Here is an 18165-nt window from a genome sequence, read left to right as displayed (position 1 = left end):
AGCCAGGAGAAAGTCCAGGAAAAGGTTCATTGGTGTGGAGAGCTGCTATGAGGAGGGCGGCAGTTGAGTTGTGGAGGTTTTTGGCTGCCAGGACTGAGTCCCTTGAGTTGGAGAGGGACCTCACCCGCCCCCCTTCAGGACATCCGGAGTGGAACAGCCTGGCGCAGGGGCCAGCGGCATGATTATGGTGAGCATCATGTTGTGCTCCCTTCCAGGAGAGAAGGACAAGCGATCTTGACTGTGACCTATGACAGAATTATCTGGCGCCAGTGAGAGGCAGCTTATGGGCGTGACTGCTGGATATGCTTTTGAAGCATGTTTTATTTTGTTTTGTTTGATGGTGCTGGGGATTAAATTGAGGGTCTCCTGGATGTGATGCATGTGCTCTACCACTTTGCCACATCCTTGGCCGTGAAGCACAACTTTAAAACTTTGATAAACTTCAACCCATTGAGGTCCTTTTTTTCAGTCATTTGTACTTTATAGGTTGAATTTGACAAGTTCATACATAATCCAAAAGTATGACAATCTCATCCTTTTATTCTCTTCTAGAGGTTTTACATTTATCTATAGTTCAATTTGAGTTCTTTTTTATTCTTGGAATATTGTAAAAATCTAAGTTAATTTATCATACAAGATATCTGGAGGTCTTGCATTGTTCACAAAAGCCAGAATCTGGAAATAACCCTGAGTATCTGAGAACAGATGACTGGTTAAAGAAGCTTTGGTACATCTACACAATGGAATACTATGCAGCTGTTAGGAGAGATGAAGTCATGAAATTTGCTTATAAGTGGATGGTCATGGAGAATATCATGCTAAGTGAAATGAGTCAGAAAGAGAAAGACAGACATAGAAGGTGTGCACTCATTTGTGGAAAATAAAATAACATGAGACTGACACCCAAGGACAGTAGACACAAGGGCCAGGAATATTGCTTCTTAGTTGGAAGCCTGCCTCATGAGCTGGGGAAGAAGGCAGCTGGAATAGAGAAGGAATCACTAAGTCAATGATAATTGGAGGGATCATTTGGGATGAGAGATGTGTGCTGAAAGCAGATAAAGAACCAAATGTGATAGCCTCTCAGTATCTATATTCCAAACATAATGCCCCAAAGTAGAGAGAGAGTATAGAGGAAATTGTCTGCCATAGAACAGGGTGAGGGTTGGAATGGGGGGAAGGTATACTGAGGACATTGGTGGTAGAGAATGTGCACTGGTGGAGGAATGGGTGTTTGATCATTGTATGATTGAAACTCAAACATGAAATCTTTGTAACTGTATCTCATGTTGATTCAATAATAAGAAAATAAAGATATCTAGGTGTCTCAGCACTGGGTTTTGTTTTTTGGGGGGGGGAATTGAGTCTAGGATCTCACTCCTACAAGGCAAATATGTTGCCCCTGAGCCTCATTTCTGACATATTATAGGCCCTCCCGTTGATCATCGATTTGCTCGAGCGGGCCCAGTAACATCTCCATTGGAGACTTTGTTGTTACTGTGTCTGGCATATCGAATACGTCACGGGGAGCTTGCCAGGCTCTGCCGTGCTGGCGAGATACTCTCGGAAGCTTGCCGGGCTCTCCAAGAGGGGCAGAGGAATCGAACTCGGGTCGGCCATGTTGGCTGCGTGCAAGGCAATCGCCCTACCGCTGTGCTATTTCTGACATAAAAGATTTTTTTTCCACCTATGAATTTTCTTAGTTTCTGTGTTTAATCTCAACAGACCATTAATACTAGATTTTCATCTTTGTCTCTAAACTTTTTCTCTTCAGGGGCCAGAGCAATGTTTCAGTAGGTAATGAGCTTGCCTGGCACATAGTCAACCCAGGTTCTATCCCCTGCACCACATATGGTCCCTGAGCACTGCTAGGGGTGATTATAGCACACCCAAACAATATTTGTGTGTTTTAGCAACGAAACATTACATGTTATATCTAGTTATTCACACCAACTCTTGTCTACCTTCCACTTGTAGCAGCTTCTCATGACACAGTTACGGAAGGCTGAATTATTGACGATTAGTAATGAACATTTGGACTCTAAGCTCCGATTTATGTGTGTTACTTGTCAAAGTTCAGGCTTTATTTTTTTGGATGAGACAACAAGGACTTGATACTGGTGGACTGAAAGGAAGTGCCTCAAATTCCCAACCTTCTTTCAAGAGGACGTGTTCATGTGGTTGTAATGGTTTCCTAACATCTCAGAAGAGGCATACAACAAGGCAGAGAATACTGGGAACTTCTCCTACCTCAGAATATAACAACAGTTGTTAGAATTGTTTCCTTATATGGTACCCAGAATTATCCTTTAAAATCGTTCTGCCAGGGCCGGAGAGATAGCACAGCAGGTAGGGCGTTTGCCTTGCATGCGGCCGACCCGAGTTCGATCCCTGGCATCCCATTTGGTTCCTCAAGCACCGCCAGGAGTAATTCCTGAGTGCAGAGCCAGAAGTGACCCCTGAGCATCGCTGTGTGTGATCCAAAAGACAAGTAAATAAATAAAATAAATAAAATCATCCTGCCAAACAAATAGCTAGGCTATGGTGACAATTCATCTGTATCACATGACTGGTCTCAGCATGGTGGTGGCTGGTTCTGGAGGTCTTCGGCTGCCGGAGTCCTGGTCGGGGTAGGGAGGGAAACTCAACCCGCTCCCCTCCAAGGGGCCCCAGCGAGGACAGCCAGGCGCGGGGGCAGGAGACTCTGCGCTGTTCTCTTCCGGAAGCTGGGTTTTATAGTCTCTGAGTCTTGGCAGTTGATGGGATTACACGGTGCCAGGGGACCAGTTGGTGGGTGTGACCCCCGCCTACCGTAATTTGGAGGATCTGGGTTGAGGATGCTCAGCCCCGATCCGAGTAGGCTTGGAGATCTGAGCCCTGGAACCCGCATGCCTTTGTTCCTCTGCCGGTACCTTCGTGTGTGTGGAGAGTGGTCTCAACATGGTGGTGGCTGGTTCTGGAGGTCTTCGGCTGCCGGAGCCCTGGTCCGGGCACACACATGAAGGTACCGGCAGAGGAACAAAGGCATGCGGGTCCCAGGGCTGAGATCTCCAAGCCTACTCGGATCGGGGCTGAGCATCCTCAACCCAGATCCTCCAAATTACGGTAGGCGGGGGTCACACCCACCAACTGGCCCCCTGGCGCTGTGTAATCCCATCAACGGCCAAGACTCAGAGACTATAAAACCCAGCTCCCGAAAGCGCGCGGCCACATTTGTGGCTACGAGACATCTTATTATCTCATTCCTACTTTGGACAAACGGGCAGGCTACCGAATGTAACCTGCCCACATGGCAGGGTCTGGCAAACTCCCCGTGGTGTACCCAATATGTCAAATACCAGTAACAATGATGGGTCTCATTCTCCTAACTCTGAAAGAGCTTTGAATATGGCACTTTTTAAAAAAATTCTCAGGGCTAGGACGAAAGAGACGTTACTGGGGCATGCTTGAGGCAATCGATGAATAACAGGATGGTCGTGATCGTCGTGATCGTGATCACATGACTGAGTTGCTTTGATCACCTGTTGCAGTGGAATGCGCCTTCTCCAGCAAGGCCTATAACACTGCTTCTCATATACATTCTTCAAATAGCTCAGACAATTCCTTATTTTCATCTTTCTAAACCCCAAGTAATAAAGTGCCATCACTAAACCCTGCGCTGGAATGCTTTCAGGTCTGATTGTGAAAGCTGTTCTTCTCAGTCGTACCCAAAAGTAACATTGAACATTGACCCCCCCAGCTTCACATTCCCTGTAAACAAACTAAAATAACCCTGATGTCTGGTAACAGGTTTATTTGTTTTCTTTCCTTTTTTTCCTGGAAACTGTTGTTCCAAAAATATTAAAGTGAATTTTCAATTTTTCTCTTTGGTAAGAACAGGAGGAAAATATTTTGCTTGCTTAGTGCTGAATTTTGATTAAAAGTGTTAATGAAAGCACACTGGTATTAAACTAAAGCTAGCAAAGTATAGGGCAATTCTTTTCATTTCATAAAGGATGTTGCTTCATTTTGAATCATATCAAAATTTTATATTGACTCTCTGGAAAGAAAGATGGCGGCCGCACGGGAGCCTTGTGGAAAGCAGGTTTGAGCCGGGGCTGGCGGGAGAGGCAGGGACCTCATGGGAAGGGGGGCTTTGTGGGCCGTCCCCCACGCCCCACCGAGGTCGCCAGCTGCCCCCCACGAGCGGCTCTCCGGCACGGCCACGGCCCCGGAGGCACAAGGACTTAGCACAGAGAACCAGCCACTTGGAGCAGAAAAGCAAATGGACTTGTGTTGAACCGCGCCACCAAGCCTGCCCGGAGGGGAAAGGGCGTTGACCGGCCCACCCGCTCCTCTCTGGAAAGAAAGATGGCGGCTGCACGGGAGCCTTGTGAAAAGCAGGTTTGAGCCGGGGCTGGCGGGAGCGGCAGGGACCTCATGGGAAGGGGGGCTTTGTGGGCCGTCCCCCACGCCCCACCGAGGTCGCCAGCTGCCCCCCACGAGCGGCTCTCCGGCACGGCCACGACTCCAGGGCACAGAAACCAATCTCTTAACTAGCTAACTTTTTTTTTTTAATTTTATTTTATTTTATTTTTGCTTTTTGGGTCACACCCGGCAATGCACAGGGGTTCCTCCTGGCTCTGCGCTCAGGAATTACCCCTGGCGGTGCTCAGGGGACCATATGGGATGCTGGGAATCGAACCCGGGTTGGCCGCGTGCAAGGCAAATGCCCTACCCGCTGTGCTATTGCTCCAGCCCCGTAACTAGCTAACTTTTAATAGAAATTCTTCCAGGGTCAATAAGTAAAATAGCAGAAATTCAAAACCGCGCGGCCGCAATAGCGGCCGCGCAACATCATTTTATTCTTAAACCAAGTTGTAGAAAGCAAATCATTTCACAACGCTGTTTCAGCATGTCTGATTGTGGGGGGTGGGTCGTAAACTCTAAACAATAATTGTGCATCTTCTATCGAAATAATCTATCTAGTCAAAGTAGATAGAGTATTAACTAGAACTCATCTGCCTCACAAGAATTGGGAGGGGTGGGAGGTGGGGGTCTATTGGGGTTCGGGGTTAAAAATGAGTATTGGTAAAGGGAAATGTGTTTGGTATCTACATGACTGAGACCTAAACCCGAAAGCTCTGTAACTTTTCCCACAGTGATTCAGTAAATAAATAAATAAATTATAAAAAAAAATTTATATTGAAATTGTTACCCTAAATGGAGGCAGAGGAGGCTAAGCTCTGAGGTGTTATGTTGTTTTATGATGCCTTTTATTTTCACATATTTGTGAAGTCTTTCTCTGTGCTATTTCTAGGAAAGTTGAAATGTGTAAGGTGTGGTCTTTTGGCCCAGTGAGTAAGGCAAACTGGTTCTAATCATAGAATTGTCCACCTATCACAACTCTCTCATTTCAGAATATTTTCATCACCACAAAAGAAACCTTTATCCATGAAGAGTCTCTCTCCACTTTATGCTTTGCCCATAACTCTTAGCAGTCACAAATCTACCTCTGTCTCTATGTTCCCTATCTGGCCATTCGCAGAAGTTGAATCATAGTATATGTGGCTCCTTGTCTCAATTCTTTCCTGCAGGTTCTTCTCTTTGCTGCGGGGATCAGCCTTCTCTGGGTCTTTTGGCTGTAGGTGAAGTTTATCAGTCTTCAAGGTGGGCTTTTTACAGCGTTGGACTATTGTTTTTATTACTTCCTAGGAATTCTATTGTCATTGGGGCCTCTTTCCCATCTACCTGCCCCAAACAGTAATAGCATAATAATTAATACTCGAAGACAATGAAAACAAAGAACATGAGACCAGGTATTTAGTAGGAAACATGCCACTTGAGGGGCTTGGGGATAAGACAGGGAGGGGGGCAACATCTATAGTGGAGGAAAGTATTCAACTCAGGTGAGGTGGTGTAGAAAGTTGGTAAAGTGTTATGTATGAAACCCAATCAGTAACAGTACTGTAAGCCATGGTGCAAAAACTTAAATATTTAAAATAAAAGGTTCTTTCATAGAAACAGACTGGCGGGTGAGAGGCAAACAGGTAAAGGTAGGCATTGGTGACAGGAAGTGAACACTAGAGAAGGGATTGGTATAATTAATTACATTTAAAAAACCTAATGCAAGAGACACACAGATGAATCTCGGACCTGAGCAACTTGCGGCAGAGATGGCCCCGGACTTTGCAAAAGGCCTTCTCCAATGGGCAACTCCAGAGAGGGGCTGGTGTTGTCCCTCCGCTGGCCCTCTAAGAGCCCCAGCGGGCGCCATTTTGTAGAAGCAAGCAAGAAGCACCAGGTACGAGTTTGAGGAGATGGCAAATCCCAAGTCTCGTGGGATGGGGGAGGAGTGGGCCGTCCTTCCCACCCCCCCCTCCCGACTATGGGACACCAAGACAATGTCACATCCGCCCACCGTCTACTTAAGCTCCCACATGGCCACGATCCAGAAACACACAGATGAATCTCAGACCTGAGCAACTTACTATAGTGATTTCTTCAGACCCTAATTATTGCTGCTGTCTGCTGCTGTCCTCTCGTTGTTCATCAATTTGCTCAAGTGGGCCCAGAAATGTCTCCATGGGAGACTTTGTTGTTACTGTGTTTGGCATATCGAATACATCACGGGTAGCTTGCCAGGCTCTGCCGTGCGGGCGAGACACTCTCGGTAGCTTGCCGGGCTCTCCGAGAGGGGCAGAGGAATCCAACTCGGGTCGGCCATGTTGGCTGTCGAGCAAGGCAAACGCACTACCGCTGTGCTATTGCTCCCTAATTATTAAAAACTTAAAATTCCTTGAGCACGGCCACTCTTGCGGCTGCATGACATTATATTATATCCATAACAAGCAATACAAAACACATTGTCTAGCATTGCATTTTAGGCAGTTATGAAGGGTGGTAGGACTGGTCTTGAAATATCGAAGGTAACTAAAGTAGAGAAAGAATATTATGCAAATTGTCTTCCATACAGGTAGGGGGTGGAAAACGGCATGGTGAGATTCGTGCCTTCTTGTCTCGGTCAGACCAATGATGTCGTACTTTATCATTCGCGCTTGTACCATCAGGTCCTCGATGGATGCATCTGATGCTAGCGTACATGCATTAAAAGTACAGATGATTATTTTTGTCTTCCTTCATTGTGGCAGCCTAGTTCGGCCTTGAGATTTTGTCGGCCTCTCCTTTCTCATCCTTCTCAGTGCTGCCATGTCAGTGAAGCCTTCAGGGTCAGGTGAATGAGACCAGTTGTAGTTACTGGTTTTGGCATATCGAATTCACAACGGACAACTTGCCAGGCTCTTCTGTGCGGGCGGAATACTCTCGGTAGTTTGCCAGTCTTTCCGAGAGGGATAGAGGCTTTTCGAGCGACCTCTAATCACCCTTGTAGGTGTTACCATATTTGAACCCTATCAAATATGGTACGACAATTCCGGAAGATGGGTATTTAGTGTCTTATGATGTGTTGCACGGCTGCTTTGCGGCTGTGCAGGTCCAGAAAGTATCCTGGAGTGTGGCGGCAGCTGAGTAGTAGAGGTAGTGTCAAGCGCGAATGATCAAGTACGACATCATTGGTCTGACCGAGACAAGAAGGCACGAATCTCACCATGCCGTTTTTGACACTGGAGAAGAATTGTTCCTCGGAACATGCGATAAAAGAGGTGTCGGAGGCGTCAGTGTCCTTGTCAACACAAACTTGGCCATGAGCATTGATTCATTCGAATGCCTAACAACCGAATCGGACGTTTACATTTGAATAGATGTGGCTCACTGCCTGCAGTTTCTATCTTCATTGTCTACTCACCAACATCTCATTATGATGAAAGAGAAATCGAGAAGTTCTACATGGAGCTGGAGAAGTTCTATAAAGAAGACCACACCTTCTACAAGATCATTGTGGGTGATTTTAATGCCAAGATAGGACCGAGAAGATCAGCTGAAGAACTTCACATCGGAACCCATGCCCTAGAATGGAACGAACAGGGTGAGAGACTGTCTGAGTTCATCATGTCGACCAAGACCATCCATGGTAACTCACAGTTCTAGAAGGCAGAATCTAAACGTTGGACATGGGAATCTCCCGGTGGATGATTCCACAACGAAATCGACCACATCATATTCAATCGACGTTTTTGCCTGACCGATGTCGCTGTTGTCCCAAAATTTCGAACGGGATCGGACCACCATCTCCTTCGTGCAAAATTCTACTTCACAGAGCGGGGAGAAAGGGCTGCAAAGTTCAAAAAGAAAACTCCCAGAACGACCACCAACTGGGAACTCCTTTGGCACTATTGCGGCAACATGGAAAGATGCCATTGTTGACAACATTGACGAGGAATACGATCAACTGGTTCAGCACCTCCATGAATGTGCGAGGAACGCCAAGAGAGAGATAGCCACAAAAAAACGCCTGTCTTCGAAAACTCTTGAGCTAATTCGCCAGCGTGGTTTGGCGCATGCCTCAGGCAACCGCAAGCTAACGTCCGAGATCGCAAAGCAGTGCAGAGATGCGATCAAGGAAGACCTCAAAGAGAGAAGAGCAGAAGTGCTGGTAGATGCGGCAGAAGCCGGGAAAAGTATTCGTAACGCCCGTCTGTCCTTCGCCAACTATAAGACCAAGATGACTGCCCTCCGACGTCCTGATGGATCCATCACATCCTCCAGAACGGCAATGGAGAAGATTATCCATGACTTCTACTCAAATCTCTTCGATAGCCATGTCCACTTGCCGACATACCAAATTCCACAGGATGGATATGTCGTTCCCAACGTTCTCCCTTCCGAAATCCGACACGCCATTTCGTTGGTAAAGAAACAAACAGCACCCGGCCCAGACAAGGTCAGACCTGAACACCTGAAGAACCTGCCGTCAGTACTCATCAATACACTGGCTCGGCTTTTCACTCGCTACCTATCTGAACGCAAGGTTCCGTCCCAATGGAAAACCAGCAGGACCGTACTACTGTTCAAGAAGGGAGACATCCATGACATTGGCAACTATCGCCCAATCTGCCTATTGTCTGTCATCTACAAGTTGTTCACTCGAGTCATCCTAAATAGGATTGGCAGAACACTAGATGAAGGACAACCATGCGAGCAAGCCGGGTTCTGCATAGGATTCAGCACCATCGACCATATCCACACGATAACCAAGCTCATTGAGGTTTCTCGGGAGTTCAAGATGCCGCTCTGTTTAATGTTCATTGATTTAAAGAAGGCCTTTGATTCTGTTGAGACAGAAGCGGTCTTTGAAGCCCTAGCCAATCAGGGCATTCAAGCCCAATACATCAAGATCCTCCGTGAGCTGTATTGCGGATTCACTACCAGGATCTCACCATTCTACAAAGAAGTGATCGTTGATGTCAAGAGAGGGGTTCAGCAGGGTGATACCATTTCACCGAAACTCTTCAGAACATCATGCGACGACTGGAATGGGAAGGAATGGGAGTGAAGATAGATGGTCGGCAACTACACCACCTCCGCTTTGCTGATGACATTGTTTTAATAACACCAAACATCAGTCAAGCGGCACAAATGCTGGCCGACTTTGACCGTGAGTGTGGAAAGGTAGGACTACAGCTGAATCTTACGAAGACAATGTTTATGAGAAACAGCTTCGTTCCTGATGCCCCATTCACTCTCAACGGAACGACCATCTCCGAATGCAACAGCTATGTGTACCTAGGTCGAGAAGTCAACATGACAAATGACCTGGCACCCGAGCTGCGCAGGAGGAAGTGAGCGGCTTGGAACACCTTCAAGAACGTCGAAGAAATAGCTAAGAGGACGAAGAACCTCCAGCTCCGGGCACATCTCTTTGATTCCACTGTTCTTCCTGCATTAACATATGCCTCAGAGACCTGGGCCCTACACAAACAGGATGAGAACGCTATTCAGGTCTCCCAAAGAAGAATAGAAAGAGCTATGCTTGGAATATCACGTTTCACTCAAATGAGAGAAAGAATCCGGAGTTCTGACCTCCGTCGATGATCAAGAATCAGGGACGGTAAAAAAAAAAAAAAAGAAGAAGAATCAGGGACGCTGTCTCATTTGCCAAGGTGTCAAAAATCAGATGGGCTGGTCACGTAATGAGATTTAAAGACGACCGCTGGACTAGAGCTGTTACCGACTGGATTCCACGGGATGTCAAAAGACCACATGGCCGCCCACCTAACAGATGGTCAGACTTCTTCATCAAGATCATGAACGATCGGTTTGAGGCTCTTCATGTTCCCAGAGTGAACAGATGCCATTGGGCTACACTAGCACGCAACAGGGACAAATGGAGATGTTACTGGCACCCGCTCGAGCAAATCGACGACTAACGTGATTAAGTGACAGGTAGGGGGAGGTTTGGAATGGGGGTGGGAGGGAATCTGGGGATTTTGGTGGTGGAAGGGATCGGTGATTGATCATATGATCAAAGTTCAAACATGAGATTTTTGTTACTGTACCTCAAGGTGAATAAATTAAAAATTTTAAAAAATAAAATAAAAAATTAAAACTTAATGTAATAAGTTTTACAGATACCAAAGTCCTTGGCTCCCCCTCTCTCAAGCCCCAGCCATTCGGCAATTGCAAGGTCATCAACTATACTAATCATCCAGTAATGTCAGTACTCACTTGTTCTCACTAAGGCCCGGTCTTAGAGCTTTTCCACAAGTTCTGCATCCCTTAAGGTCAGGGCTGTTCCAGGAAAAATTCCAACACACTTTCACCAATGTACCTTGGACCAACCTCTGTGGAAAACATGGGGACTTTTCAAAATCTAAATATAGATATACCTTATGATCTATCAATTCCACTTCTAGGTATCTACTCAGGGAGTTAAAAATTACTAAATAAGAAATCAAAGGGGGAAGGAAAAAGAGAAAGAGAAGTAATGGGTGACGAGGGGCCAGGGACTTGGTGTTATCAGGGATATGGGAGAGTAGTACAGTTATATATCCAAAATTAGACTCAGTAACACTCAGTTTTAGGAGACCTAAAACTACTACTGTTAGGACCCACTTATCCAGAGAACTGCCATGACAGGCTCTGAGTAACTTAGGCCTCTTCCAGGAGAGAGAAAAGCAAGAAAACCAGATGCTTTTGTCAAAGATTACATCCCCAGAATAAGATTAGGTCTCTGGAGTGTAACTGTCAGGGACTGGACTGGATGTTTCGAGCCAAAACAACAACAACAAAATTATATATGTATTCTTGCTGAGTAATGTTTACTTGCTAAAATGAAAGTATAAGAACTTGCTGAATTCAGTGCTCAGAGTCCTTGTTGAAACCCGCGGTGCCAGGTGGATACTTGGACCCCAGCTAGCTGGAACAATAAACCTTGCTATGTGATTTGCATTATCAGCTCTGTTGTCTGTCCTTGAGGGGTGGTCGACTCTGGACTCTAACACTACCACAGAACTTTGAAAGGTGCCTGTCAAGGTGGCAGGTGGGTGGTGAAGGGGTGTGCAGCAAGAGGGAGCCTAGGGCCACTTGTGGGAGAAAGTTGACATTGGTGGTGGGATTGGAGTCGAAATATTGTATGCCTACAACCTAACAGTCAGTAACTTTGCAAATCAAGTTTCTTTAATTAAATTTAAAAGATTTTAAAGATATATGCACATTTGTATTTATTGTGGTACTATTTAAAATAGCCAAAATCTGGAAGCACCCCAACCCCAAATAGATGGATGAATAAAGGAAATGTGGTTTGTGCATACATACAATGGAATACGATTCAACTATAAAAGAAAGATGAAATCTTGTCTTTTGCAACAATGTCGATGGTATTGGAAGGGGCTTATGCTAGTCAAAATAATTTAGAGGGAAAAAGAAAAATATCAGATGATATCTGTCAAATGTGGGATATTTGAGAAACAAAGTAAGAAAGAAAAAAAAGAAAAAATCTCTGGCACTCTGCAGAACTCAGTTTATCAGAGGGGAAGGGAAGAGAGCTTACTGGAGAGATGGGACCAAATAAAGTGTGCTGTACTTATATTGGTATCTTGGTGTGGGTGCGGTATAGTAACATTTTGAAGGAGTATAAAAATTATCCCTAAAATATATGTTCTTATGAGTCAATGTTACTTTAATTTTTTAAAAATTAAGTTTTTTAAAGTCATTAACTTCTGAACCTGACTGCTGGTAAATTCCAGGGCAATGGTGGCACATAGTGTGATAATATTCCCACAAGTGAACTTTGAGTGTTTGGAATCCCCACCCTCCCCCACCCCTTTACCCCACCCTCCCCCAAACCCCTCCCCCACCCCCATAGATCTTTTTATTGGAGTTCTAACTTTAGGTCTTTGAAATTTTGTTTTCCAGTCTCTAGGTAATACTGTAGATGGGAAGATAGAGGGCCCTGGTAATACACGGGGGATTTTTGTTTTGATTATTTTTTTCTTTTTGGGTCACACCTGGTGATGCACTCAGAAATCACTCCTGGCAGTGCCCAAGGGACCATATGGGATGCTGGGAATCGAAACCAGGTTGGCCTTGTGCAAGGCAAACACCCTACCCACTGTGCTATGGCTCCAGCCCTGGTAATGTGTGTTTTGAGGAAAACAGCATCTGAAACCTGACCTGGGCAGTAGGCATGGAGACCTTTGACAGAAAGGACCCATCTCAACCTCCTGGAAAGCCACTGAGGTACAAAATTGGAGTGGAAGCTTCCTGAGCAGAGAACTATCTGGGCTCTCTGAGGCCAGGTAAAGAATATCAAAAAAAGACAGTCAACTGCTTCAGTCAGCTGCTTCAAATGCCCACTTGGCAACCACCCTAGCAATAGATTTGGGGAGGTGAGGCGCAATTGGGAAAAGTTTGGACAAAGGAAGAAGGAGCACGTGTTGCCCAAGCACGCTTGTTGCTCTGCTGGGTGCCTGTGTTGCCCCCCCCCCCCCCGCCCCCGCGCGCATACATCTTGCCTGAGCACCTGTTGCCCATAAGATGTGGAATTTCATACTTTAATGTTGGGTAGTGCACTGACTCTCTCCGCACTGGAGAAGCCCACTTTCTCTCTTGAAGATGTATCCTAACTTGATGTTGGTGGGCCCCACAGGTGAGAAAGGTGGTCACTCTTGTGGTGGCATGAGCCGCGAGTGAACAGAGAGAGAGAGAGAGAGAGAGAGCGCGCTCAGGATAGGATAATGAGTTTATTAGAAGCTCAGCGATGAGGACCCCAAGTCAGAAGAGAAAGAGACTTGAACCCCATTTGCTGAGAGGGTCTCTCTTTTATCCTCTAAGAGTGGGCTACAGTCTATGTACCTTTTTAATCAGTGAGACAGGGGAGACAGGGGAGACAGAGATAATTGGTAAAAAATCAAATAATCAAAACATCTTTCCCCTATGGTATGGACTTCAGGAGCCAAAAGCATAGTACAGTATATCCTGCCTATTTGGTGTCGTCTCTGCACATTCCCATAAATTCTTCAGACCCAGTACAGTCCTGTAAATCTGGTGGTTTTGGGGGGTTCATAAAAGGAATGCTTCTTCCTCCCTTCTCTTGTTTAACATAAGGTTCCGTTTTCTGTTTCCCAGTCCCCATTCCATTTTCTCAGCTCACATTACTATTTCATAATTCTTATTACATTCAGTTTCTTACTTATCATTACAGTCACCTTCTCCCACTCCACCTCTGCCACCCGGGACCCGTTGGGAAGAATAGACAGGTAAAATCCGCGATGAGCCCCTGCTTGACTCAAGGCCTGAGTCCCAACAGCCCCACCAGGTGGCCATCACGCCACATCTGACTTCCACTTGGTCTTCCAAGCATGGGAGTTGATCCCCACCACCTGATTTCTCGGGGAGACACGGACTCAGGTTGGATCATATGGTCACTGGCTGGATGATATGGTCACTGGTATTCTTGCTGCAATTATGAAAATAATTAGGCTAAGTTTAATAAGATTAGTCTAATTTTAGAAGCAAAAGCAGCTTTATTTCTATTACCTTTGCATTTTTTTTCTCTACTTCACACCTGCTAGTCCTTTGTATTCTAAATCCCATATCACAAATTGGATTCACTTGAACCCTTGTCAGAGTCACTTTTAGATGGAGACCATAAATACACAGCAAGACATAGGGATGACTGTGTGAGTCCATTTGCCCCCTTAGTGAAAGATAGTGATATGGCAGAGTTGAGAAAGAGGAAGCATGTGAAAATTAACAACCTAAACTGTGTGGGTCACTCATGAAATTGAAGAAAGCCCATTTTTTTTACCATCCCAAGGATGAATCATTCTTATTTTCAGAAAAGTCGTGAGAATTGTAGATTAGCCCGTCCCCTGAGTCCATTTTCCCCGGAGCCCCCAAACTGCTTTTATTCATAAGGCATGGGAAGAAGTCAAAGTTCAGTCACATCCGTATAGCATGTTCTATTATGCCATCCTACATGAAAACTGCTTTACAATCAAAACATCTCAATTGTAGATTATTCCTCAGTATACTGGCTATATTACCAACAGTGTTGGGTTTTTCCCCATTAAAATCAGAAATGAGGCAGAGATGCCACCGGAACCCACACAAGGCTTTCTTATCACGGGCAACCCCGAGGAGGCTGGGTGAGTCCCACCATCAACCCCAGCAGAGCCCCAGCAGTAAACACCTCCAGAACTCAATCGCTGCCATGCTCATGGCCAATCTTCACAAGCTTGAACGAGCTTCATCCATGAATGAATCCACTGAAAAACTCGGGTTTGTGACCAAAATCTCCAGGCTTACACGGACTCGAGAATGAACGACCTTCCCCCTTCTCCCTGTTCTTCCAGGAGCCTGGCAATTATGTCTATGAACTGCATCTGGTGCCATATAAGCTCTTTAACAGCCATGTTTCAGAGACTCAAAATAAATATCAGAAGAGAGCCACAAGCTGCAAAGATGAGTCTGGACTCCAAAGTCACCATCCAGTTAAAAATTTAGCTTCAGATGTATCTCTGGATAAAGCACCTGTTTCCCTCTTCAAAGGTCCATTTGTACCTATTCCTTCTATTTGTTTTAGACAGTATTCTTTCCCAAAATTATGTGATAGCATGCTTTTCTTTATTGATATAAATATAACAGTCTAACAACAAAATTTTTGTTATGGAACAGATGACTGGGTAAAGAACCTTTGGTACATCTACACAATGGAACCATGTAGCTGTTAGAAAAGATGAAGTTGGTCCAAAGGATCTGAGTTATTGTTAAAATAAGGGATAAAGATTAAAAAATTAAAAATGAAAAGGTTTTCTATGGATGCTGAGAAGATAGATCAAAGGTATTTATGCAGGCAAAAGTATTTGTGTAAGCCACCCCGACCCCCAACCATGGCAGTGAAATTTCTGGAAAATAATAGCCCTGGAGGCTGCAACAAACCCACCTGTGAGTACAGGAACTAAACCAGACAAGACTTTGATCTGTCAGCAAGAAATTTAGAGAAGGCTGGACACCCCTCTAAGAAAAGCCCCAGCAGGAACAAAGGCCAGGGAAAGGAATTTTAAAGAGGACCATCAACCTACCAACTCTACCTCCTTGGCAACCATCCTAGCAATGGACTTTTACCTAGTTAGAAGCCTGGAGCCTGGAGAAATCTTATAAAAGTCACCATGTATAAAGGAAGGGCATGTCCATGCTGTCCAAGCACATGTGCTTCTGTGCCCAAGTGGCCAAGCACATGTAGTGAGCTCATGTGTCACCTGCATCTCCCCTCTTGAGATGTGTCCTGGATCTCTCTTCTTTTGGAGAAGCCCTGTTCTTTCTCTCCTGAATGTATTACTTTCTCTCCCTTTTTTTCTCCCTCCCTCTTCCTCAAAAACATACAAATAAAATCTGTTCTCTTCCTTCGCACTAGTCTACTTCTAAAATTTCTTTCTTTGAGATAGGGCAAAGACCTGGAAATCCTGGGTAATAAGGCGTAGGATTGACCTTTTCCTGCAAAGAACAATTCTCTCTCCGGCCTGAGTGTGCAACTACCCAAGAAATCGGGTGGTAGAGATTAACTTCTGTAGTGAGAAGACCAAGAGGCTTTCAGGTGTGGTTTGCTGGTCCTCTGGTGGAGCTAGCAGGGATCTGGCCCATGGTACACTTGGGCTCATAGCAGACTTTATCAGTCCTACTCTGTCCTGGCTGGCAGAGGCAGATTGGTAGAAAGTGACTGTCTTGGGGGCAAGGGGGGGACGGGTGAGAGCCCTCCCCGCACCAAGGGACCCAGATCCACCACCTCCAAAACCCAACCACCGCCATGCTCAAGGCCACTCCTCACATGCTCAGGCCAAACCTCATGCATGAGTGAAGTCCGACCAAACCCAGGTAATGAGGAACTTTGTGACCTTGGACTCTGGGCTCAACAGGACTGGGAGCGGAGATCCTCTGACCATTTTCCCCAGTTTCCAGCGACCCAGGGATCACACCCATACACCACCTCCTGCTGGTGCCCGATAATCTCGTCATAGGCCACCATTCAGATCACACGGCTTTTTCTCCTGAAAGGGAGCATAACATGACGCCTGACATAGTCATGACACCAGATTCTGTGCCAGGCTGTTTCACTTGGGGCGCTCCAGAAGGGGGCAGATAATAGCCCTCCCTGCCCCAAGGGACCCATCCCCGGCAGCCTAAAACCTCCAGAACTCAACTGTTGCCATGCTCCAGGCTGCTCCCCACACACTTAGGCCAAGCCTCGTGTACAAATGAACGTATTCCTGGATCGTGTGGCTGCATCATAAGACACTTCCTACCCATTCTCCATAAGTACCACACCACATTTCATGGGGTTCAAACAGTAGGCAACAAATCATAGAGGGAATTTTATATACTTTTATATGCATATACACATATTTTCAGATATATATACAAAAGCTCACAGCACTCAACCTTTAACAACATGTTAGTGATATCCTAAAGAATGTCTTAATGGCCCCTGCCAAAATAGAACAATCTTCACACTCTTTCCTTTATGGATACTTTTTTATAGCATTTTTAGCTTTTATTTTTCATAACAGACAATACAAAATATATTATTTTGGTTGTGCTTTGGGACAGGGATTGGGGCTTCGGATGGAAGCATCCCAAACATGGTGGTGGGAAGGTATAATGGTGGTGGGATTGGTGTTTGAATATTAAATGTAATCAAATATTGTGAACTACCTTATAAAATAAAAAAATTAAGAAAGGAAAGAAAGAAAGAGATAGGGAGAGAGAGAAAGAAAGAAAGAAAGAAAGAAAGGAAGGAAGGGAGAGAGAGAGAGAGAGAGAGAGAGAGACACTGTCTCTCTTCTCTCTGCCTCACATAAGCTACCCGTGGGGACTCACTGACTTCAGTGTGAAGTACAAACCTTGCATCCTGGAGACTCTGAGTTTGACCCTTGAGCACTACTCAGTGTAATCACGGTGATCCACAGCTCTGTCTTAGTGTAAGGTGTGATGCTGGTGGACTCTCCACTTCAAGGCTGAACAGCACTGCACAGCCAGCCTGAACCACCATCAAACCTACCAGCACAGCCAAGGATTTCTGGGAGTGTTCACCCAGTCCCCCAAAGCACTACTACAGAGCACTCCACATGCACAAAAAGATTGTGCTCTGACTCCATATCACTGAGCCTTCTTGGGTCTCTTGTACACAGAAATCTCGAGCTACAGCTGCAGTTTATTAAAGATTTTCTGTTTTTCTCTGCCAAACTGCATAGAAAACTCACAGCCCACGCCAAACTCTCAAGGTCATATGGAATGTGTGTTTCCAAAAGGTCAAGGCTTGAGAATCTGTTTCCAAGATAGACCATGACTTTGCAAGAGATATTATAGCACCTTTTCTTCTGTAAAAGACATCAGGTTCTCATCAGATGCTCCTCTCAAAGGAATAACTGAAGATTCCTAAGATAGGAACCCAAGATAGGGTGGAAACAAGAGAGATGGTCAGTAAGGGAAGCCATGGTATCTTTTTTAGTGTCTAATCTCTGAAGCCCTACATATAATATCTCCCTTATTCTATTCTTTAAAGTCGAACCTTTTCATTCAGCCCACACTTAAGAGAAGTGGAATTAGCTCCCACTTCTTGCTAGAAGAAGGAATAAAAAACATTTATGGGAATTTTAAAACTACAACATTATTTCCCCTGACCATTCATACTTTATATTCTACTTATTTGGGAACTATATTCACTTTTTAGAATCTTCAAATTTTCATCAGACTAAAGAATTATCTCAAAGCCTAGAATTTTATCACCTA

Source organism: Sorex fumeus, unplaced genomic scaffold, assembly GCF_029834395.1.
Source record: "Sorex fumeus unplaced genomic scaffold, SorFum_2.1 ptg000093l, whole genome shotgun sequence".
In the NCBI taxonomy this organism is placed as follows: domain Eukaryota; kingdom Metazoa; phylum Chordata; class Mammalia; order Eulipotyphla; family Soricidae; genus Sorex; species Sorex fumeus.
Note: the sequence above shows the minus strand (reverse complement) of the source record.